The sequence below is a fragment of the Apteryx mantelli genome, chromosome 15 (genome assembly GCF_036417845.1).
Source record: "Apteryx mantelli isolate bAptMan1 chromosome 15, bAptMan1.hap1, whole genome shotgun sequence".
NCBI lineage: Eukaryota > Metazoa > Chordata > Aves > Apterygiformes > Apterygidae > Apteryx > Apteryx mantelli.
The window spans coordinates 9,447,050-9,470,946 of record NC_089992.1 but is presented as its reverse complement, the minus strand read 5'-3'; positions in this window follow the sequence as shown (position 1 = coordinate 9,470,946).

The window sequence follows — 23,897 nt, the reverse complement described above, 5'->3', positions numbered from 1 at the left end:
AATATACAAGAAGCTTCTGTCCCACTTCTGTCCAGACTAGGCTTGCTACACTGATGAGCAGAGGCTGCCAAATCCATGTTTAGAAATCCGGCACTTCAGCTGGTGCTAAAAGCATCTTCAGTGACTTGTTGATATACAGTGAAGAGGTTTCAAATTTCCTCTCAAAACCAGCTTCATAGTGATTATGAAGACACCTCCAGTGTCTTCTGTATACATGTAACTAACTACACATGAGGTGCAAAACATTTCAGAAATGCTAATCAGCCACATTCCACTGACTAAATGAAGTCACACTGGTTTCTCCCAGCTGCAGATCTGATCTTTAGGACATTTGTAATATATTACAAAAAAACAAGAAATTTAACTTCTATCAAGAAAAAATCCAGAGAAATCTTATGCCTTGATCTGAGGTAATTCAGTATCAATGAACTGAGAAAAACAGAGATAGTGCTGTCATGGGCCTGTTTTAGGAAACCGCTGAAGAACGTGATGTGTCCATCAAGCTATGATGAGAAACATGCACTGTCCTGTGCAAATATCCATCAGCTAAAATAATGTGGGGTCCAGCATCACTTGGGAAGAAATAACATTGTTAGAATAAAAGATCAGGATGGGATTCAAATCTCTCTTTGAAAGTAAACACGCTGGTTTCCCTGGGGGATCTTTAGCAGAAAGAGATCCTTATCTTTAAAGATAAAGTATATCTCTAAAGGAGGGTGAAATACATTTAAATATTTTTTTAGCTTTCAGCTGTCTTACTCTTAGAAAAACTTGAAGCTACCATTTCTGTCCTTGTGGCTCCTTCCTTCTCTTTTGCTGTACTCCTGACTCAGCTTGTGCTATTATCTATGTATATATACAGAAAGAGAGAGAAAATATTTAATCAGAAGAAAAGAGTGATGAGATTAGGCACAAAGGATATATTTTTGGTTGAGATTTGATAGGCATAACAATAAAATCTAGGATGACAATAGTAATGGTTACTACTTAACATTACACAAGCTCTAAGAGGAAGCTGTCCCTACCTCCCAGCTCAGACTGCTGTTTTGGGGCTACCAGATATTATTTTACCTGAAAACAGACTGTAACTTTGGTAGGCTACAGCACAGTGAATACCTATTTGCATTTCAATTTCACAATTTAAACAAAAGAGAAAAAGAAAAGAAAATTTTATTGTTGGCATATTCTCCCCCAGCCCCCGACTTGCATCTGGTTTGTCACATAGTAAGAAATTAAAATGATCATGTGTCCAGCTAGCAGCAAGCAAAGAGCATTTTGCAGATGCCTGTGCCACCTGCCCTTCAAAATTGTGCCGGTGAATATTCATTTTCCTAGCAAATCGCTGAAAGAAGCAAAGACCTGTTTGATCTGCTATAGGAAACACATGTTAATGTTTGTTTTCTATTTTGCACTTGTTGATAGTGAATCAAGTGCAACTGTATTTCAGGAAGAGAAACCAAGGGCCATCTTTGTTAGTTTAATGTTTGCTCAAAAGTAGGGTCATGGGAAGAAAGTGCCATTTCCCTATGCTTATGTGGATATACAGAATTCAGCTTGCGTTTACACCAGCTGCAAACCCGTTGTCTAGTTGCTGCTATAGACTCTATTGCAGCAATTAGCACAAAAAGAGGAAAGAAGAAAAATAAAAGCTCAATGGAACATATTCTAAGTGTAAGGAGTGAAAATGTTAACACATGCCAGGAACGATTTTCTCCTGCTGAAAATCTGTTGTGCTCGCTCCTGAGTGTGGAGCTGGCACAGGGCTCACAAGCTGGAGCTGCATTCACGTTGGTAAACCTCCCTGAATGGCCCTTTTCAAAGTGCAGTTTGTGAAGAAAAGTGGGAGGGAGCCGAAACCAGGGCAAGGGAACATATAAATACTATGTGTAAGCAATGATGTTTTCTATTTGGAATCATACCCATTTGTTTGAGACTCACCTTGGATAACTCATCTCGGGGGTGGGACAGCTCCTCCCATCTCCACCGACTAAAGTGAGTTTTAGGAGGTTTTCTTTGTTTCCTGGGCTTTGGGAACTGCCTGTGTAATGCAGAGGTAGAACTCAGAAATCCTGCAACCCGCTCCTGATGCTCTCAGACGCTGGGGGTGGGTTTTGCCATCTCCAGATCTGACAAACACAGCGCGCGCTCCTGCCTTTCCATGGGTGAGGTTTCCAGGGAGCATTAATGAAATACAGAATGAGGAACTCACGTGCTGGGTAAGAAGTGCAGCCATCCAGAGAGCTGACGTGCTGTCATGTAAATACTGTCATGCTGCGAGTGGCTTTGCTGTGGGTCCCTGTGGGGACCTGCTCTAGTGTTGCAAGGGAAACGGCTTAAACTGATGGCACACACAGAGAGTATGACTTGCATAGATAGAAAGAAAAAAGGACAGACCCTAAATCTCCACTGCATCTCTAGCTATTCTCTAGTCCCTTCTTCCCTGAAAAACTAAGATCAGAAACCTTGATTAGAAAAGATTCTGGTTTATATATTTATACAGGATTTTCATTCTCAAGCTAATTGCTCCACAGAAAGATACCAGAAAGTGTGCAGGAACAGGGCAAAAACATAAGTGTCCAGTACTCAGCAGGAGCTGCCTTGCAATGGTGCTGTTGTGCATGTGGCAGAGCTGTGAGAGCGGCTGCGATGTTTCCCTGCCACCTCTCAGCCCAGAAAATCCCACAGCAGTTTGTAAGGTCCGGGGGGTGCTCCGTGTGCGACTGTCTCTGGGGTGCAGCGTGCTGGCTGTTTGGCAGCCTGCGGCTGTCCCGCACAATGGAATAACACAGGAAGTGAATGGGAAAAGCCTGTAGAGCTGGCATATTTATAAGAATTGGTTCCTTTTTTTACCCTGTGGAAAGGTCCATTTTTAATTCATTTGGGATGACAAGAATCATTTAAAAAAAAAAATCTGAAAGGCCAGGAATAGAAGAGAGATTTTTCATATGAAGTCAGTATTTTGGGATTGTTTTTGTGTGACAAATGTCCAAAGCTGGCAAAGGCAAATTAAAGATTTTGTTTGTTTCTAATTTTTTTCCTTTCAAACAACAACTGTTTCTCAGTTTGCTGCAAGAGGGTGTCCCTGTAGTGGGGTAGTGTGGGTAAGTGTACCTCAGCTTTGCTTTTTGTTATTGGAGTTGGTCAGTTGAAAGCAGCAAATATGTCTCCCACCTGCCGTGCAGATGAACAATTTCACCGTGTGTTCATGGACCCAGAGCCTTTCACGTTACTGCTGCCTGATGGAGGTTCTTGGCAGATGATGCGAGTGGATGTTTTGGGGGGGGTTGACTCCAGTTCTTCACTTCCATTTCTGGGATGAAAGCTAGAGAGAGGGACTTACTGAGAGAAAAAGTCCCTGTCCCCCTACTTTGGGGGGAAGGAAGGAAAAAAACCTGCAGAGTGGGCTCAAATTATGGACTAACAGATGGAAGAAAGGGAATAAACAGAAGATGTTTGCTTTGCCTCTCTAGGAGAGACTAGTCAGGCAGACAGGAAGGAAGGGATGGGATAGGCAGGAAGACTGACAGATGGTCAGTATCGTGGATGGAAGCGTGTGGCTTGTGCAAACAAGGCTGAAGGGGCTGTGTCAGGCACAGGATGGAGTTCCTGGTTTATTCAGGAAGTGTGTGATATATCCTTTTCCCTTCTTCCTGCATTTAAGTGACAGCAGCTGAGCAGAAATGTCCCATTCATGCTGCCAGCAGTAAAGTAATTCCACTCATCCTTCTCAAGGTGGTCTTTGTCTCACCATGGGGCAGAGGTCCTGAGAAGCCATGGCAGAGGCATTGCCATTTCTTGCTACAGAAGAGGGAGAAAGAGCTCTGGTCACTGGGAGAAGCATTTCTGAGTCCTCCTGAAGTATGACATGAGTTGCTGTCTCACTCACAAACAGGTCCAAGTCCAAATTCTGACCTCAGCTGTCCCATGAAAGAAATCCCTTCCTCCCTCTAAAAGTATACTGCAGTTTTTTGGGGACTGTGTTGTTCCTCTCCTGCTTTTCCATCTTTCATGGAGCATGGATCTTCCAAAAGATGAAGACTTGCCTTACCTTTCTATCCTCCATTTTGAGAACTCTGTCTTCCTCCCCCAATTCTCAGTCCCACCTTCTGCTATCCTAGTGCATCCTTGATAGACCCACTGGCAGAGGACCACCCTGCCTGTCTCTTGAGATTAGTGATTGAACTTGCACAGTAAGGAAATTAAACAGCCTTTCTGTCAGAGTAATCTCTGAGAGCTTCACTTTAAGTAAAAACATTCCCTTGCTGCTTCTTCTGCCCCATCACCGTCTTACGTGGTCACTTGGACTGGTTGACATGGGTTTCCCCACCCAGCCCTCAGGCTGTGACAGATGGCCAGCAAAGAACAGGAGGCCTAGTTTTTGTCATTTGGCCTTTCTCATTGAATGTTACTGCAATGTGAGAGCACATAAAGCTGCTTAGTCCAACGAAGCTGGTGGGTTTTGATGTTTCAGCCATTAACACCTATGCAAAAAGCATTAGTGTGTCACAGAGGGAAATACTGTCTCTCAGAGCTAAGCAGATGGAACTAGGATAAAAGCTATAGAAACATCTGTACTGGCACGGAGTCTTACTAGTAATAACAGTTCAATCCAGTAGTACCCGCATTTTCTTCAGGCCTTGTAGAAGGAGATAGAGCACTGCATACTGGGACCTGTAGTTCCCTTGAGCTGGAAATGACCAAACTGCAGGAAGAGAAAACAGTGGAGTTTCATCTGAAGAGCTGGGTCCCCATGATGCTTTAACTGTAGAATAGGATCACATTTAATTCACAGCATCTGAATGGTTGCATGACTTTTTTCCTTGAAAACAGAAGGAAAATCATAGGCTTTCCTTGCCCTATCCTTCCCCCTTGTCTTTGCCTTGGGAAGATGCTGTTCTGCAGAGCAGTTCCAGGTTACCTTAAGTCACTACCTGAGAATCTTGCAGTGCAGGAGCATTCCCAGTCCACGTCCGTTCTATGTCGTCCCATGCTCTTGGCTCGGGAGGAGGGATCACAGAACGCTGCCAGCACACCAGCGGTCCTTGCAGTGGCACATGGGGGATCCTGTAGCTGGATTCAAACTGGAGCAGCCTAGAGCCAGCAACAGACTCTCAATAACCCCTAGGCATGGCTGGAGTGGGGAACGCCAGTGAAGAGCATCATTCCTAGCCTGGGTTATGCAGGCAGATGCAGGGCTGTTATCCACTTAATTATTCCATGTAGGACTGGTCAGATCACCTCAGTGTGAAAATTATTCAGGGGGTTTTATAGCATTTTTCAAATAAACATGCAATGTAGACTATTTTCATTACTTTTCCAGCCTCCTGTAAAATTTGTCAACAGAGTGCTTGGGGGAACAAATTAACCCTGGGTGCCTCGCTTGGAGAGCTTTGCAACAAGAGAAAGTCTTCTGCCTCTCACTGCCAGCAAAGCTTAGATACATAAGGACTCCCCCTGCCCCTTTGTCAAAGCAAGAGCCAAAGGAGAGCCAGAGGACTGGCTTTGAGCAATACTGTGGGTCAGACATTAACACTCTCTGTGAACCCCCAGGCTAGCTGTGTAAAAAAATATCAATGACGGCCAAGCTAGCAGGGCTTGAAGCCTGAGTGGGGTAACAGGAATCAGGCAACCCTTCCCATGGGGAACCTCTCTGGGATCAAGGTGAAGTTGTCCCAGGAAGAAACTTCAGTTTTGACACCTCCTCCCGGCCTTCAAAGAGAGTATTTCATCTCAGTGTGTGTCCTACAGAGCGCGTGGTTGAACGGCCTGGTTTATGGAGGGTGAAATCATTAACACGCTGAGAGCATGAATGCCCCATTTCTGTGGAAGCAGCCAGGCAGGATTCTGCAGGGCTGAGGTGTGAGTGAGCCAGCTGAGATGTGAAAGGGCTTAAACATCCTCTGGCACATCAGGGCAGCTCTTGTTCAAATGAAACTTTTTAAAACATTTTACATAATGTTGAAAACACCCATTAATTAGCAGTACCTATTTCTTTCTGTCCCTTAGGTGACAGAGATGCAGTCTCAGGCCTCTTTCCTTTCATTTCTCATAGTTTCCTCTCTCAAGAACTCTTTCTTTTTTGATGTGCTTTCATTGTTGCCAAAGCCGCCAGCAAGGTTTCTTTAAGGGACTAAATCTGGGAATAAAAGCTTATGCAGTAGCTTCCATCCTTGGTGTGTCAGGAGATCCTTCAGAAGCCCCAAAGATACCACTTTGTGCAGGAGTGGAAGCTTGCGATAATCTCACTATCTGCCTTTGGCTGAGGGGCTGGTTTCAAAGCATCACAGCCTCCTGTTTGGAGAGTGCCCCAGTGCTGAGGACAGCAAGTTTCTACCTGAGATGCTGTCCTGAAGCAATAAGCCAAAAGAATGGTTCCTGACTCCTCCACTGCACGGGATCTTGTGCAGGTCTGAGGAAATGATGGGGATGGCTGAGGAGTCCAGTGCCACTGCTCTGTGGAGCTAGGACCTATCAGTTTTCCATTGCCTCCTCTTTCAGATCAATCAGCATAATCACCCCAGAGCCATAGACCCTCAAGCTCTCCTTTAGCTGAAAAGCTTTCTATTTTGTTTTTGATCAGAACCAAAACACATTTCTAAAGATGCGTGTCCTTGGTGAAAGGGAATTACAAGCCTCAGAGGAACTCTAGCAGGAACAAGGCAGAATGAATAGAGAATTGCTCTCAAAAGCTCTTATGTCAGATACATGCTTTTCTTTGCTGCTCTGGGTCAGCATTTGGTCTTACATTTTTTACTTTTACCAGCCTAGCTAGGAGGATGGAAGAACTGGAGTGTCCTTTTTAAGTAACTATAGCTGCTGTAACTAAAGAATAAAAAAACAATGATTCATGCATGTATTTGTAAGCTTGAGCCCTCTGTTTGATTTGCTACTATTTATGGGTGGTGGAACGTTGTCTCCTGGCTGAAAATATTTGCCAACCCTCATATTCTTTAAGCCTCTGTGATCATCTGTTCATATGTCCTTGCCATACAGGTGCTATTTTTTGTTGTTGCTCTTTTAAACTAAGTTCCTGTTCTCCATTTAGACAGTAAAAAATCCCCACTGTGCCCTCCCCCCCAAACCAAAACAACAAACCAAAATCAAAACTTCATGTAATTTAGCTTCTCACTTGCACAGCGTAAGAAACAAAATGGAAATAACCTTCAGTAAATACTGATACTTCCTTATCCTAGAAATGGTTCAAGAGAATTTCACTGGTAGGTGCATTGGAGTAGCAAGTTTTCACAAAGAAGTTGGGGTCATTCCACTAGCAAACTGAAGAAAAAGCTATACCCTTACAAATAGCCACTCCAGGAGGAGACAGCTGCTCCTCTGAGACTTCCAAGCAAATCAGGCTCTCCAATCTTTTCCAGTAAAGAGAGATTCCAATAATCAAATCTCACATGTTCCACATGACTGATATCTTTTACTTCTAAGTAAGCACCTAACCCCAGTCTCTGATGTACCCCAGTACTTTTTGGATTACCCAGGTTTAAAAACAGAAGTATTGAACTGAGGCAATTTCAAATGTTTTTTCCATTAAAGTTGCTTGACACAGTGATTTCCCTTTGGTCTCACCCTTTGGAGCATTGCCTCATGCTTTGTCCATATTTAGGTTCAGAATGTCGAGAAGTCTGAGCCAAAGTGGTTTGGGAGTAAACAGGGCTAATAGAAATACCTCTGGACAATGCCTCTATATTTAAAAAGTAACTATATATACTGTGCGTGCAAGCTATTAATGGGGTCTTTGGCTACACAAATGAATATAGTCACCGAGCTTGAGAGCGCATTCTGTTATTAGTCAATTCCTTGTCATCTCTGAGATGAGTCCTGCTAGGAAGGACTGTATGGGAGTTACAGTTTGTGTCAAAGAGGGCATAGATCTTAGCCAAATTAACCACAAAACCCACTGGGCTGGATAGTTTAGTCAGGTCTATTAAGGAAGAGTGGATTTGTTCGGAGTTTTTCCAACGTCACCAAATTATTCTTGTCACCAGTTGACAAGGATGCTACAGTCTGGGTGGGAAAAAATAATTAGATTTATTAAATCCTTTTGTCTCCTCTGATTTTACAGTTATGCTTTTCTTTTTGTCTCTCTCATTGGTATTTCCTTGGCAGCTCAAGAGGGATTTTATTTTTGAATGATTGAGCTTGTTTAGCGCCAAAAGAAAAAGGAGAGACAACCATTCTCCAAAGCTCAGGAAATGTGACATCACCCAAAATGCAGACCAAGCTTTTTGGCGGCCAGGTGGTAAAATAAAATATTCTCAGCCGTCTCAGCATCTCCACTGCAAGGAAATTAGAAGCAGACACTTGGGATGACAGCCCTTGGCAGCTCTACTCAACTTTGGTTTGGGACACTAAAAATACCAGCTTGGCAAGGCTGCTATGGAGAATAATAAAAAGGCCTAAATTTTGCCAGAATTGTGGATTTCTGCTTCACTGCTGAGCCGAAGCTGTGAGTGGTGACTCACGCTTCACTTGACACAGTCTGGCACTTCTGGTAGATCATCGGCCCGGGGAATCACAGAGCTCCCATTATCTGAGTCAACCCACTGCCTCATTTCGTCAGATTTGGCATTGAAACTGGAGCACTCGCACAAGAGTGGTGGGGGGAGAGGAGAAGCTGACAGATAATGGATATTTTAGCTCACATCTCTGCAGGCTTTAGAATAAGGGACCTAACACACACCTAACAGCTAGTGTCACAATTAGGCTAATTTTTAGAAGTGCGTGTTTCCACTAAAGCAGTGGGCACAGGCACTGTGTTTTTGACAGAGCTTAATGCTTTGGGAAACAAAAATGTGGCCAGAAGTCTTCTAGTGGGATATTGGCTGCTAGGTTTTTGGAAGATAGGTTTTGCCTCTAAAGGATACACTTCTCCTCAACCCCTACATTAACAGGAAGAACAATCGCTATCACGGCAGGATTTACCAGGTGACATTTTATGGCTTGGTGTATGCAGGAACGTCAGATTGGAAAACGACCAGTTCTGGTTTTAAAATTCTTGCCTCTTTGCATTTCTCCTGTCTAAATGTTTTGATCAGCTTGACACAAATTCTTTATCTTAGGAACAGAGCTTGACATTTTTATATTGCTATTTGATACCCACAATGAGCAGAACAGAAAGGCAGGCAGTTTCCTAAGCAGAAGTGTGACAGTACACAGTCCTGCAGTTCGAGTTTTTTTCCAGACAGGCACCAAAGGTACAAACAGGTACCTGGTCCTCCACAGCAGGGAAGGCAAAGATGGCCAAACCTGGCAATCACACATCCCATATACATGGCATATGCATGGCACAATTCAAACAATGGTCTTTAATTGTTTGAAACTAGCTGTGGATCAGAGTATTATGATCCCTTGGAGCCATTCCTAGGAGAGATTTCAGCTGCAGTGTTTGAAATATTGTCTTCATTACCTCCTAATAGAGATATTAATATATCCATTCCTTACAGAACAAGGCTATCCTTCAGCTGGTAAATCAAACCATCATGGAAATAAAAAATGAACCTTATATGCTTTAAGTGGATTGGAGTTACCCAGCCTGTAAAACCTCAAGGCTGCATGACACCAAGGAAAAAGCAAAACAGTCTTAGGAGGGTTGGATGGAATCAAACAGCCCCGACTGGGTACCAAAACCAACTCCGTACAGCATAGAAAAGGTGCCATAAATCCACTGTAGTAACATGCTTGTAGAGTGGAGTAAGTGCTCTTAGCAAAGGGAGCTGCAATAGCATCACAGGACAAAGGGAGACTCTCGACAGCCAGGAGTGTTGCTGGAGCAGGGCAGCTAGATTAGCTAATGCTAAATGCTCTCTCTCTACCCATAGTTGGATGCTATCAGAGAAAGCAGCTCAAGGCTGTTCAGAGCTTGCTGGATGCTAGACTCAGCCAAATTGTGGCAGCATGGAGTTCTGCAGGCTAGCTTACATGCTGAAGGAGCAAGCCACTGTGCAAACTGCTTACCTTAAGCTCCACAGCTGCATTTTGTTGAAGGGCTAGCTTGAGTATCTCTACACTGTACCCTGTTGGGCTGTTTTGCTGTGTCCTGTGCTTGAGGTTAATGTGAAGGTGGAATGAGCAGACCCTGGTCCCCAGGGATGAGCTTTACCCCATAGTTATGCTGTAGTCACAACCACTGCATCCTGCTGGCCCTGTTATGGCCGTGGGGTAGAGAGGCCTTCAGTTTGTGTACTGAACACCAGAAATGGTAAGCACAAGAAGTAGCCGTTGTCTCTGACCTGCCTGGACATGATCTGCTCAGCAATTCTAGCCATTTTTGGTTATTTTTAATCTCTCTGCAGGGTGTGTTGTATTTCTATATTTTTGCCAGGTGTATCTGTGATACCTTTCTTTAGAACAAACCTGGGGGCTACTGTTTATGTTTGTTTTTAGTGGAGAGCCTATATGGAAGTGCTCTGCTCGTCCACCCCAGGGCCAGATGCAGAAATGAAGGAAAGTGTGGAGAAAAGCAAAAGAGAGAGAAAATGAAAAACCTGGCTCTTAGCTCCCACACATGCAAGGAGACTCGAGAACCAGGTAGAGCCTTCTTGTGTAGAGTCCTTAAAAGCTTCATTGTGATGCCTTTGCAAGAACATATTTATTTTGTTTCCTGAGCCGTATGAGCAGGGCATTGTATCTGCTGGATTAAGGCAGCTCTGTGCTGCTCGGAGAACTATGAAATCCCTCCTCTGTCAGGCTGATGTGAAAGGATCCCATTCATCTGGGCACTCCTGCCCGGTGGGGTCTGCTTAGCATTCATCCTGAAGTGCAAAAGAGCTCCTACTGCTGTCTCTGGCTCAGTACCTCTCCTTTCCTCCTCTCCCACATCCCCTCTTCCTCCCCTCTGCCCCACATGTGCCAGCAGCCAAGAAAAGAGAATAGGGAACCTTTGCTCTGTGTCTGCTCACGGGTTGGTTTCCACTCATTGGTATTCAGCAGGCATTTGCCCCAGTACCCTACTTCACGCCAATGAATGCTCTTGGCCCTGCTATTTGCCAGCGACGTGCAGTGCAGCAGATCCAAGGGACCAGGGCGTTGTGGGAGAGGAGCCGTCAGTGACGACATGTGAATCAGCAACATCCATACGATTGCAGCCAGGGCACTGACTGAACGAGCAGTTCAGGCTGGGCTGAGGGGAACTGAAGGAAAGGAGATGTTTGTGTGTCTGTGTGTGTGTGCGTGAGTGTGTGTGTGTGCACACATGGAGGTCAACAAGGGAAGAGGGGAGCGATTCATGGGAGCTGGAAGAGACATGAGGGGATGTAAATCAGTGAAGCAGCTTGGAATTGCAGATGTGTGGGGGAGCTGAAGGGCTTGGCCAGTTTTCGCTTTCTTCTCCTATGTTTGTTTTAGTGATGACTGGCCCTTGGGCTTTGTTCATTGTTTGGATTCCTGATATGAAGCCAGATTCTATTTACTTTCTCTAATTTTTCTTTTCTAACATTTGCCTAAGGTCTGATCTTTTTTGGCAATTACTGTTTAGAGATAATGTTGGGGGAGAATTGAGAGGACAGATTTTGAGAATTAAGCATTGTCCAAGCCAGACTCTAAGCCAAGATTTGCTTCCTTGCTTAAACCTCATCCAGATGAGACTAGATCTCTGCCCCTATGCCTGAGCATCTGTGCTCAACAGAGCTCTCAAATCATTTGTACCTGAGAGATAAGGATGACCCTTAATCAACCCAGCTCATGGAGTATGCAGGACTGAAAGAGCAGTCATTGTCTGGGGTCATTTCTCCAGTTGAGGATGGTCATTTCTACATGTGCACATGAATTTCCAGCCTGGTGAATTGAACCTTGGTATTGAGAAATGGGTTGGAGAACTAGGACTGAACTTTGAGACTTCAGGCAGGCTCTGTTACTGCAGGTCAGCAGTGAAAGAGGGAGCTGGAGACCCAGAGTAGTCAGGGAACTGTCTCATCCTTTGGCACCTTTCTGCCCCTCCTAGGTCCAGGATGAGAATGAACTGGATATAGAAGATCCTCAGATGGGTTGTTCTGTCTGTATGTGTGGCCTAACAGAAGAAGGAAGTATCAAAAATCTCATGGGGAAAACAAGAGCATAGAGACAGCAGAGGAAACCAGCCAAACCTCACAGTGTGTGGCCACGCTGGACTGGCTTTGCCCATCAATAACACCATTTATTGTTTTTAGAGGGGAAAATATACGTTTGTAAAAACAAGATTTCCCATACTGACTGCTTCTTTGGAGATGGAGAGAAAGGGGTCTCTCTGGATTGGCTGGAAGGCACCACTTTGCTGCCTTCTGGGCCCCTCCAGAGGCATCACATTTCAGTCAAGTTGTCATTTCTGGTTACACTTCCAGTGCTTTCTATTACCTATAGGCAAGAAACAAGCATTCCTTTCTTTCCACCACAGGACCTACGCAGAGGTACAGGGGGAAGCTGGTTCCCCAAGAAAGGACTACTGATGAGAGACAATCTCATTGTACTCTCCTGGTGATGACCTTGCAATATTCCACGAGAGAGAGAGAGAGTGTGTGTGCGTCCCTGGAGTAATTTAAACTCCATTTCGATAACTGAACACTGACCTCGCTGGAGACATGACATAATCACAGAGCTTGTGAGAGAAAGCCCTGGAGACCGGCTGCTTAAAACACTGTTTCCTTATGCCTGGAACAACACTTCCAGTCTTTGAGCCTTGAGAAGTTACAGTCTGTCACCAGGCCAGACTGCAGGACCCTGTTCATGATTTGTCGGAGGCTGCAGGACTCGGGGAATCTGAGAGCTAGTTCAGATGGGAGTGCCAGGCCCCACTAAAGCCTCCTGGGAGTTCTCCTGAATGTCACTCAAAAGCAGAGAGAAGTCAAGCACTTTTTGCTAAGGGGCCTCATGGCACTACTGTCCAGATCTTTGCCCTGTTCCATAGTATGTTTTGAAAGACCAGTTGTTAAGTACAGCAGAAGCAGAAGCAATATCTGCCATTTCTACAAGACAGACAGCAACTGGGCCATTGCGTTCCTCTCCCAAGGGCTTGCTTTGCTCGCATATCTGTAACAGCTCCCACTGCAATTAATAGAGTCACTTTGAATTCACATGTAGGCAGCTGAGAACAGCCCTCAAGCATTTTAAAGCATGCTTTATACAGTGACAACTGACTTCAGCATCTTGTTGCTGGGCATCACAGTATCACCTGGACAGGATCAGCACTCAGCTGCTGAGCACAGTCCCTCTCCCTCATCCGCTCAGATGCTCATCATCGTGTTTTTCAGTGACACTCTGTCTTGCACAGTGTTCATATTGGTGGAGCAGGTTAGCTGGCAGGCATGTTCAGCCCTCTGGGAAGGAAACATAGCTGCAGATTCAAAGACAGTGAATGGTTGGGGGGGGAGCAGAGAAAATCTGTACATCCCAGAAGACTCCTCCAAGAAAGAAAAAGTGCTTGATAAAGTTATAGGAAACATGGCAGCCTCATGACAGCTTGTTTCACATTAACTTTGCTAAATAGATGTCAGCTCTTGCTAAGAATCAGCTTTCCTGGGAAATTCCTACGTTAATGTATGTAAGCTGCCCATAAAAGGAGTGTTATACATCCTCTCCGTGCCTTATCCAACAGGGGTGTGAATCTGTCACAGTTCCCTGTGGCTCAGCCTGGCTTGTTAGCTCTGCAGGTTGTGTGTGTCAGCCGGGATATGGTGGCCAAGGCTTCATACATGTATGGCAAGGAGCTATGCACGCAAACCATGTTAGGTATATTTCCTACGGGTAACTAGTGCCAAAAATGTCAGAAAACCTGTTTATAAAACATTGTCAGGCTTCTATTCCTGCTCCTATTCCAGGCTCCTATATCCTCAGCTATTCCTATGGCTGTACACATGTAATCCAGCTAGAAAAGAGGATTTAATGGTAATGGAAACAGAGGCCATGCAGGCGGACTGGCTCAGAACTGATCCAGTCCTAGATTTTACATTTGTATCTTTGGACTGAAGGCTAGCAGGAGCAAGGAGAGTTTATAGAGAATAGACTTATAGACCTATTACTCAACTCCAGGTCTAGTAAACAAATCAGTTGTTTTAGAGACCTCAAGTGAGCCCCAGCAGGGAATACAGTGTCTAGGACTGATCACCCCAGCTACAGTCTGGGCCGATGCAGAAGGCTGAATAGAAGGGATTCAGAGCAGACACCAATGGAGTCCCAGTTTCTTTAGTCACTATGATTCACACATTGGTAAGTATGCATCCATCCTGCCTTGTGTGATCTGAGATGGTCTCCAGTCCCTTGTCATCACAAGAAGGCTGGGCTGGGAGACAGACCAGCTCAGAAGGGGATGTAGAGACAAGAGGGCTTCAATGAGAAAAAAAAACAAAACATCCAAATGATTCTTTTCTCAGTAATTTTTGCTAATTATGAAGCCATTGACTACTATTCCCAAAGCCTCCCTGTGTGTGGGAACTTAATCACTAATGACAATTTTTTGGCATTTGCTGAATTGTCACTGACAAGAACACATACCAGACACCTCCACCCTAGGGCAATATCCTCCTTTACAAAATGAAGGCTTCGTGTTATTTTCAGCTCTGTCACTGGTTTTGTCAAATTCTCTACATTTACCCCACTGGCCATACCAAGCTGTTAGTTTAAGATTGCTATAGATCTGTCTCAATTGTTTAAATAGACATCTTTTTAACAAATGATACAAACACTGTTTCCTTTCAAAAGCCATTTTGTGGTCTGCAGTGTCCAGGAGAGGAACAGATGAGAATCCATTTGTGGGACTGATTGGAGATATTGATTTATAAACTCCTGGATTTTGCTCATGGAGCCTCCCGAATGCTGTTGACACTGCTGGTTTGGATGTGGAGATTGCAGACAAATTTCAGCCCCAAGGAAAAGCAAACAAGAAACAATACTGTCAACAGGGAAAAAGAAAGGACTGTTTGCCAAGAGAGCATTTTCCAGCCTGGCTGGAACCTGTGGCAAGCTGTACAAAGGGGGGCCACTTGTGCTGTTGATCACAGACAACAGCAGCTACATTACAAATTTGCCATTCTCAGTGTGTTCATTGCACGGCCTGTTAATGCTCAGGCTTGAACCTGAGGAGATCAAGATGCCTTTTTAGATCTGACAAAGACTTTCCACGGATTCATGGCAAATGAAGAAGGCAATAGCCAGCTACTCTCTTCCAAATCCAGCTACCTTGGAGAAGTGATTACTGACACCAGCTGCCCTCCTTGAAAAGGGCTATTGCCATCATGGGTCAGTTCACAAAATCGCCTGAATTAAATAGACTCACACACACTGCACCTCAGTAGATCAGGGAACAGCCAAGAAAACAACAATAAAAAGCAAGGGACACAAACCTCTTCCCCAGCATATCTGGAAACGGCAAAGAAGGTTTGTCCTGGATTTTTTTGCACCTCAACTCCCAGCTCACTTGTAATCAGTCTCTTTCCTCTCATGCTTTGAGTCTCTGGTCTAATTAGAATGGAAGCTGCCCCACAGGGAATCTCTTACTCTGTGCACTCCTGGATCTAGCTGTGACAAACCTACCATTTATGTGTGTCTCAGGGGCTGCCATAATAGAGGCTGTAAAATGAAAACATACCTTGATGAAGTTAGGCCCAATTTAAGGCTTTGCCTAAGTGTCACATCCAGACAGCTGTTCCAGCCAGATGTGAGAACGTTCTCAGAAGTGAGCTGAGACTCTTTTACTGAAATCACACTAACTCCAAAGGCACTGGATAAGCCCCCTTGCTCTCCAGACATAATCCTAATTGCTGATGTTTGGCAGCTGCTCCATCATGAGCAATAAGGGAAATTCATATTTTGTGTTTTAAATGTGTTTATTAGCCAAGAAGTTATCACCTGAAAGTGGACGCTTGGGCATGTCCAGAAACCTCTTTCCCTAAGGTTCCCACCAACAATGTGGTACTGTGATGTCTCATGGCAATATGGTACCAGTTTCACGGGTGCTAAATCTGTGAAGAAGTCTAGCGAAATCCAAAGATCTTTTTTAATGTCACAAAGTAACTTTCTGAATGACTAAGTCAGAGGTAAAGTTTTTTGAGAAACTTTACGGTCAACGGAGGAAATTTGTGACTTGCAATGTATGGCTATTTGATGACGGAGAGCATGTAAAATGATCTCTTGGGACTAAGCTGGAACGCCTGCTCTCTTTATGCATGTGACCTGGTGCAAATTCGTGCTCTGGTCTTGCAGTCTGAATATCCCACTCATCTGACTTCTCCACACCCCCAGTTAATTACAACTGTGAGTTTCCTTAAAGAACCCCAGGTGCAAACATACAGATTAGAGGTGGTTACAGGAATAGGTTAGTTGGTTCGCAGAGCTAAAAGGTTATTGTTGTTTCCACAGAGGTTATATACAGTGTGCGTGTGTGTATGCATATATATATTTATATTTCAATTATATTTATGTTATTATTTCAATTACAACCATCCATCTCTTCATAATGCCTGATTTCATTCTGCACTGGATTAAGCCCTGGTTGAATGCCAGCTCTGAAATGGCATGAATGAGTCCTCAGAATTGGGGAACCTTTCATCGTGAAGGTCTTGAAATAAATGTCTCCACCTCTCTAATCTCTTTCTCTGAAACCCTCTTTTGCCCCATCCCTTCTTCCGGCTCAGTGAGGACACTATGGCAGTGTATGTACTTGCTAAGAAAGTGACTCCTTCTTAAGAATTGTACGTGCCCTTCAGTTGGAGGGAGGCTGGGAGCTATGGACAGTTTATGTTTGACTGTCCCTTGAGGTGCTGTAACAAGGGCCTTGTCTTCACTGCCCAAATTAAAATAACTAAAACCCATTGTGTTCTTCAGCTGACACTCACAAGTGAAGATGAGACATTTTGGTTTAATTGCAAGGTTAGCTAACCCAACCCTGTGGCACTGTTCACATGTCCCATTTGCCTTGGGGTGAACACATGCCTTTATGTCTAAAAAAGCTAAGACCCATGACTTCCAGGAGCACCTTCCACCCATTCACAGTATGAAGCCAGACAGAGTGAACACTTAAAAATTCTATTTAACTAAAAAATGCAGGCAGATGTTGGCTTAACCAACTGCAACCTGTTGAGGAGTCTTAAAGAATACACATGAAATCATTAGTTCAGGACATTTCTGAAATGGCACAGCACAAGGATTTGGAAGGAATTACGCCTCAGTTTTCCATGTGCTTTCTGTTTTAGGCACTGCTTTGCAGATATAACCAGATTTGTACATGTCCAAAAATATTGCCCCAGCCTACTCAAGAGAATCATAAAACAGCACATTCTTTCTGGGGATGGCTGAATTGGGAAGGGGATGCCAACTTGACTGAAGTGAGAAGTAGTGGGACTTTCTGAATCAGTGCAAGAAGGAATTCTGAGCTGTCTGCTCCTATGAGGCAGAGGAGAAGCAGTGTGCGTATGTTAAGGAGAAGAGCAAAGAGGAATGGTCTGGAGCTGATAGGGGGAGATAAGGATGTATGTTCCTATCCCGGCTGAGCTGGAACCTCCCCCTGCCTTTCAAAATATTGGCTTGTATATCTACAGTCCCTGCGTATGGGGACTTGAGTAGGAGTCACTATACGCAACCTCCCATATCCAACCTCGTTTCGTATACACAACCCTCTGTCTCTCCTGGTTTTGTATACACAAGCAATGTAATGTTTAGGAATCATCAACACCTCTGCAGCCCTCTGGGAGGCTTTTAACTGATACAAGAGGACCTCGCTGGGGGTCACAGCTTAATGCATTTGCCATTTCATCTTGCGACATTTTGTCTTCTAGAGTGATACTTAGGAGCAAGGGACACATCAGCTCTTGAACACCAGGATGCATGAAATGAGGATGGCATGAATCATCGTGTGGAAAGCCACATCTTAACAACAGTCAAATTCCTGAGTGTTCATATCTTTGGAGCTTTCAGATGCATCTGTTCCAGGAGTAGGAGTTGTAGTTCAAAATGAGCCAATCTAAAGTCTGTTTTCTAGGGGTCTAGAATCCATTTTATGGCTTCAGTAATTTTCACATGCTACAGTTATTGCCCTAGTAAATATATCAATACTCTGAAGCATAAACTCTTTTAATGTTAGTTAAATACCCCAAACACCAACAAATGGATGAGTTGCAGTGAGTTCTGGTGGAATAAATCCCAGGCTCCTGTGGGCTCTGATGATTCAAGCTTTGCATTCTCATGGTTTATGATTCTACCAGATTTCCTTGATGCAATTATTTTCTTGCGACTCTGCAGTCTACAAATTCTAAATATAACATTGCACATAAAATAATACCCTCATTCCTGAAACAGTCACTGGCCTAAAATCTTGCCAAACAGACGCTTTTTATATTATGTTAGTCATGAGCTGTGGCTGACAACAAGTTCCTCTTTGAAGACCCCTCCCAGAAATCATGTGGAAAAGTCTTTTTTTTTTTTTTTTTAATAATTCCAGGCTAGCTGAGCATATCAAGCAGGAAAATGTTAACATTTTCCAGAGGTAGCTGATGTCTCATGCACCCTTTAACAGTTACTACTGGTCCTTTAACAGATATGTGGGAGAGATGTAAGTGACTGAGAGATGGGAAGTGGTATCATTGCTCAATGCCAGTAAAGACACATGAGGCCAAGCTTTGAAGATTTTATAGTCTAGCAATGTGGAAGGACAAGTGAGTGAAACTAGAGACCCTCTGCACTACTTAGTGTATCATTGTAAGCCACCTTGTAAAGGTGCTGTACTGAATCTGAGGTCAGATTCCCATCATCTTGTCCCTTTTGCTTTCATTGCTCAGGTACTAAGTGAGGCCCCATGGTGTGAAACACTCCCAAAATCAAAATAGCACTTCACAGCCCCTCCACCGGGGATAGATGAGACATGCACTGCTGAGAGGTGGAAGAGCAGGCCCTCTCCCACAGTCAGAGCTGTGGCTGTCTGTCTAGGACAGTGTCAGGGGAGCCTTTGTCTTCACTGCCTGCTTCTGCTATCCCTGGTCACTGCACTGAGGTGGGACCCAGGGCTCTAGACACCCCTGCAGTAGCCTGAGGAACCTCAGTTAGACTGTTGCCTTCCTTCCACAAGGTAAAGCAAGCCCCTGGACTTTTCTCTTCCTGAAAGGGACAGTAGCAGTGACCCTTAGGATGCTGATCTCTGGCAGCTTATGTGAATACCCCATGCTGTCTGTGTCCCACTGTTAAACACTGACCCAATGCCTTTCAGCACCTCCAAGTTGAGGTAGCAGGCTTTGTGGGAAAACAGACAGCAGCCCTCTGTGCAACAGGGTGTTCGTTGTGGAGCAGGTTGGGATTTGGTCTTTTTTTCAAATGCCATGAGGAAGAGGGGGGAGGAGAAAGGAGAGGAGGTGCAGGGTGTGGTTCCACACTGCAGTTTTCCTAGTGGCAAAGCCAGTCGAAGTTCACATCTTGCCAGCCTCCGGCTACTCATTCCTCTCTACTGTGAGGCAGCTGGCCACCCCACTCTATTGTGCCAGCTCACGTCTAACTGGGTCAGTGAAATGATCTGGGTTTAAAAACATCTTCAAATATAAACATATGTTTTCTTTTGAACCTAGGTCATTTCACTAATCAGTTTTGAGCACAGATCCTCAGCCAAAGAGATGCTCATCGACAGGAGTTTGAGTGAGGGAAAGGAAAAGAAGAGGAAGTAGAACCTCTTATATCTGCTTTTCCACCAGAGAAACCATAGGTGCTTTTCACAAAACCTTTAGTCAAGTCAGGCAGATGAACTGCTGCCCGGTGCCAGTGGGAGACAATATGGACTTGGGAGGGAGCACTCACATCATCTGTTGTAGACAGCTAAAATTAGTAGGTGCCTGTCGGTTTTCACCAAATGCAGAGAGAGCACTGAATCTTAACTCTGGTCCTCTACTTGTACCTTAAACACCTACAACGCATGGTGTGAACTGCCAAATGAACGTACACAGTAAGCACACCCATCCCTCAGCTGACACACTGCAAGGCCAACTGAAAGAGATGCAGCCCTTGTGTGAGATAATGCTCTGCACCAGCAACTGATAGCTAATGGCATGCATAGCCAACAAAATGGGCTAGAGTTACCAAAAATATGGTTGCTCTCAAGGGACCTATGAAGTATGTTCCTAGGTCTTGAACTCAAAAGTGTGAATATTTTGACCCCACTCTCCCTGCCGACAAGGACAGAGCAATACTGCTTCCATGCAGCTCATGTACATCCCTAGTTGTTCTTGTTAAGGGTTTGCACAGATCCGACCACCGGAACTAGTGGCTCATGGCTAAGTCAAGCCTTTCCTACTTTATACATCTACCAGACAAAATTCTTTCAAGAACAGCTTGTTCCTTTTTGGCCTCGGAACTAGGATTATTATGTAAAACTTGGATCCAGCTCTTTGATCCCCAAGATGCCATTCAATTAAAGCAGTGAAAAGAAAAGACCAGTCTAAATGTTGTAACAGTTTTTAATTAGTGAAATCTTTATTTTATTTGCTAAAAGCCAAGATTAACCCTAAGTCCATTAGAATGAGTCCTTCGCTGAAAGGCTTTGTAGTGTGTGTGAAAGGGAGATTTAAAGGATATTAATGAGGGTTTAAACATGCTAAAATAATTGAAGAATGATATTTTTAATGGAAGAATTTAAATAGCCTTTTATTCTAACCATGTTAAGCGTGTACATTTGTATGCTTATGCGTTTGAACACCCACCTGGATGGGCACACACTTGCCTTCATCCAGACCCACCCATTCATGCACCCTGACTGCCATGGGGAACCGTAGTCCTTCCCCACTAATTCCTGAATAATGAGATGTCTCTGGGACAGTAAACACATGGACAATTCGTAAATGCTTTAGCTGCAAGTCCTGTTATTTATGGTCTCATGAATAATTTATTGCAATGGAACACTCCCATCTCCTTTGCTTCAGGGGCTTTTAGAAAAGTGAGTTTAACTTATCCTATTACTAAACATTATTATCCTATTACTAAACATTTTCAAAATCGATTACCCTACCATGACCTCTTTCATTTCATAGCTACTACTCAGAGAAGTATCCAGGTCAATTCCTAGAAGTCCAAGATGATGGGAAAAGTTGTTCCACTTGGACAAACTCTGCAAGGTTTTGCTAACCCATCCTAACCCATGTCTGCTAACAGGTCTCACTGGTCCCGACTTAGCAGAGTACAGCCTAGTCATATGCTTTCTTAAATGGAGATCTACCACATGCTTTAATGAGCAATGTTCATAGGCTCTTCATAATCTTTTTGGCAGAGGAACCTGCTCAGAGGAGGTAGTGCTGTGCCTCCAGATAGATGAAGCAAAGCTAAATTTCTCTACCTGTCTTTCCACTTGGGTATTTAGAAAACACCTTATTATTCTGGTACCTCTGCCATTATGGACAGACAAACGTCAGCTGGCCATACAAGTAGCACCTGACTGATCTGTCTACTATTACCTGTTTTCTTTTTGTTTTTCCTTCTGCAGGCATTCCGATATGGCCTCTTGTTAGTACAAATGAAAGAGCCTCAAAGAGACCTATATATTGCCCACACACTGTAGTTAAGCAACAGGAGGCTAGAAGTGGCTTAAACAGCTAAAGCAGCTTTTTCATGGCAGGAAAGCCAAATGACTAAGCGGTGAAGCTAATGTTAGAAGTCCTGAGACTTTGGCATATTGAAAACATGCCTGTCCTTGGTCATGAAGATGGCCTAATTTTAGTACTCTAGACCACAGTAACTCCATTGCCTGCCTTCTCTCAGGGACTGTGTCCATGGTCACCTTCCCTAGGATGTTCTCTCAGCCTCAGACCATGCTCAGGCCAAAGTGTCCTCCTGTTTTCCAAGAGCAGTAGCACGAAAAAAAAACACCCAATGTTAATCCATCCAGACAAGAGCCTCACTGGATAAAAGGAATTGTAATGGAAGGGTGCTGGGGCACATCTAGCATGATACAGGTCTTTCCCTGCAGTCCTCAACAAAAAAACAACCTCTCCTCCTCCCTTTAAAAGACCTATTCCTTATGATAGTAAAAAGTACTGCTTACTATTAAAAACCCAAACCCTGCAGGAAAGCAGGGTGGGGGAGTTTATGGCCATTGACCTTTTAACTCAGGTTGGTTCATAAAGAGCTGTCTTTCTGTTGCACCACTGGGATTGTACAAGTTTCTTGGCTGTGAATGGGAGCTTTGTAGGATTCTACTGTGTGGTCATTCACAGGCAATCTGTTGGTCTTTTTAGAGCCATTTAATAAAAAAGAAAACCTATCTGAAATACAGGAGAAGGGGGGTTAGCTAAGTATCAGCTAGCGGTCCTATCAATGAGTAAATGTATTTGGGTCTCCTCCCGGAAGAGAAAGCTTGTTTTAGGAATTTAGCCTGGCACTCAGAGGGTTCTGTTTGTATAGCCCTTTCATTTAAAAAAATGTATATGCAGTCAATTAAGAAGAGGTGGCTTGGAACAGGCACAGGGAGAAAAGACAGGGAGGGAGGGAAAAGGGGAACCAAGAAAAAAAGAACAACTGTTACAGCTGAGAAGAGGGCTACAAGGAAGGATAAAGTCAGAAGCAATGGTGTCTTCTTGTTCTGCCAGCACCATACAATTCACTGAGGAATGGGTGGTCACTGGAATGGAGTAGTATTCCCCAAGGTCAGTGGCATCCCGGGCCATGCATGGTGGAGCTTACTCCATCCCCTCCCTCTCCTCCCCACCAGCTGGTACGGTTCTGCTGAATGCTGCCTCTCATCTGCTTGTTTGCTAGAGGACCTGGTGCTGGGAAGCGAGCAGTCATGGAGATCCAGCACTGGACTCGTGACAGCATACCAAGATGAAAGGAGCATAAACTGAACCCCCAGGCACCAAAACTTCCATCAACCAGTATGTTTCAACAGTAATGGCATAAATTAAAACAAGACCTGTTTTTGCAGTTTGTATAAGAACTCAGCAGAATGGGGTACTGGGCAAGACTGAGATGCCTGGATGCCATCACACTATAGATAAATACACCTTGCAAAAAAAACACCTTTCAAGCTGGCAGGTGGATCCATAAGGCGTTTCCAGAGAACTCACCCACAACCTGGTTGAAGTTGCTTGTGGGATGTATGTCCACAAGACAAGACTGTGGAGGTCACCTTTACCTGCTGGTGGCACTACAAACTGGGCTGTTTCCTGCCTATCAATGCAGTGAGCTGCCTATAGTGCCAGCAGGCAGGCGTGTCTGAGGAGCATCTGCCAGAATGGACAAATGCTGCTGATCTCTCTTGCGAGTTCAGTAAGAGGCTGTCAGCACAAGCCAGCTCTTATGGGAAGAACAGCTGCACCATGAAAGGCTGCCTTTGGGCTGACAGGGAAGACTGAGTCTCTGACAGCCTGTGGTCACTAAAGAGTCCCTCTGGCACCTGATGCAAGAAGTGCATTAACTTCACTGCACTAGCCAGATTCTAATAAATCTGCCTCCCCAAATTACCCAGCAGCTTCACTTGAACACTGCACTTTCAAGTTGTTGCTATGAAACATAAAAAAACTACCCCTATTTTTCAATGGTGAGTGAAGAGTGCTCTCATATAGCTTGATAAACCATGCTGAGCTCCTTATAATGAAGGAGGCAATATAAATGCTAGGCACAACCATTAGCTAAGCATATTTTCTCCATCTGTGTGTTTGTGTGTGTGTATATATATAAAATGTATGCATACACATACACATATAAAATATATATATACATCTTTGCATAATTCATCAAAATGTTGTTCTGTATAATTTTTACCTTGCAACATGTGGCTTGTTAAATTCTCTGCATCACCCTGTAGTGACCAAAAAAGGATCTCAGCTGTGCTCTCCTTTCTCTGCTGATAGCCCTTGCTATCTATAATCTTTCTTGGCCTTTATTCCTAAAGAAAAGTAGAGGCTTAATATGTGAATAATTACCACGAATGTTTAAGGGTAAAATAAGTGTGTAGC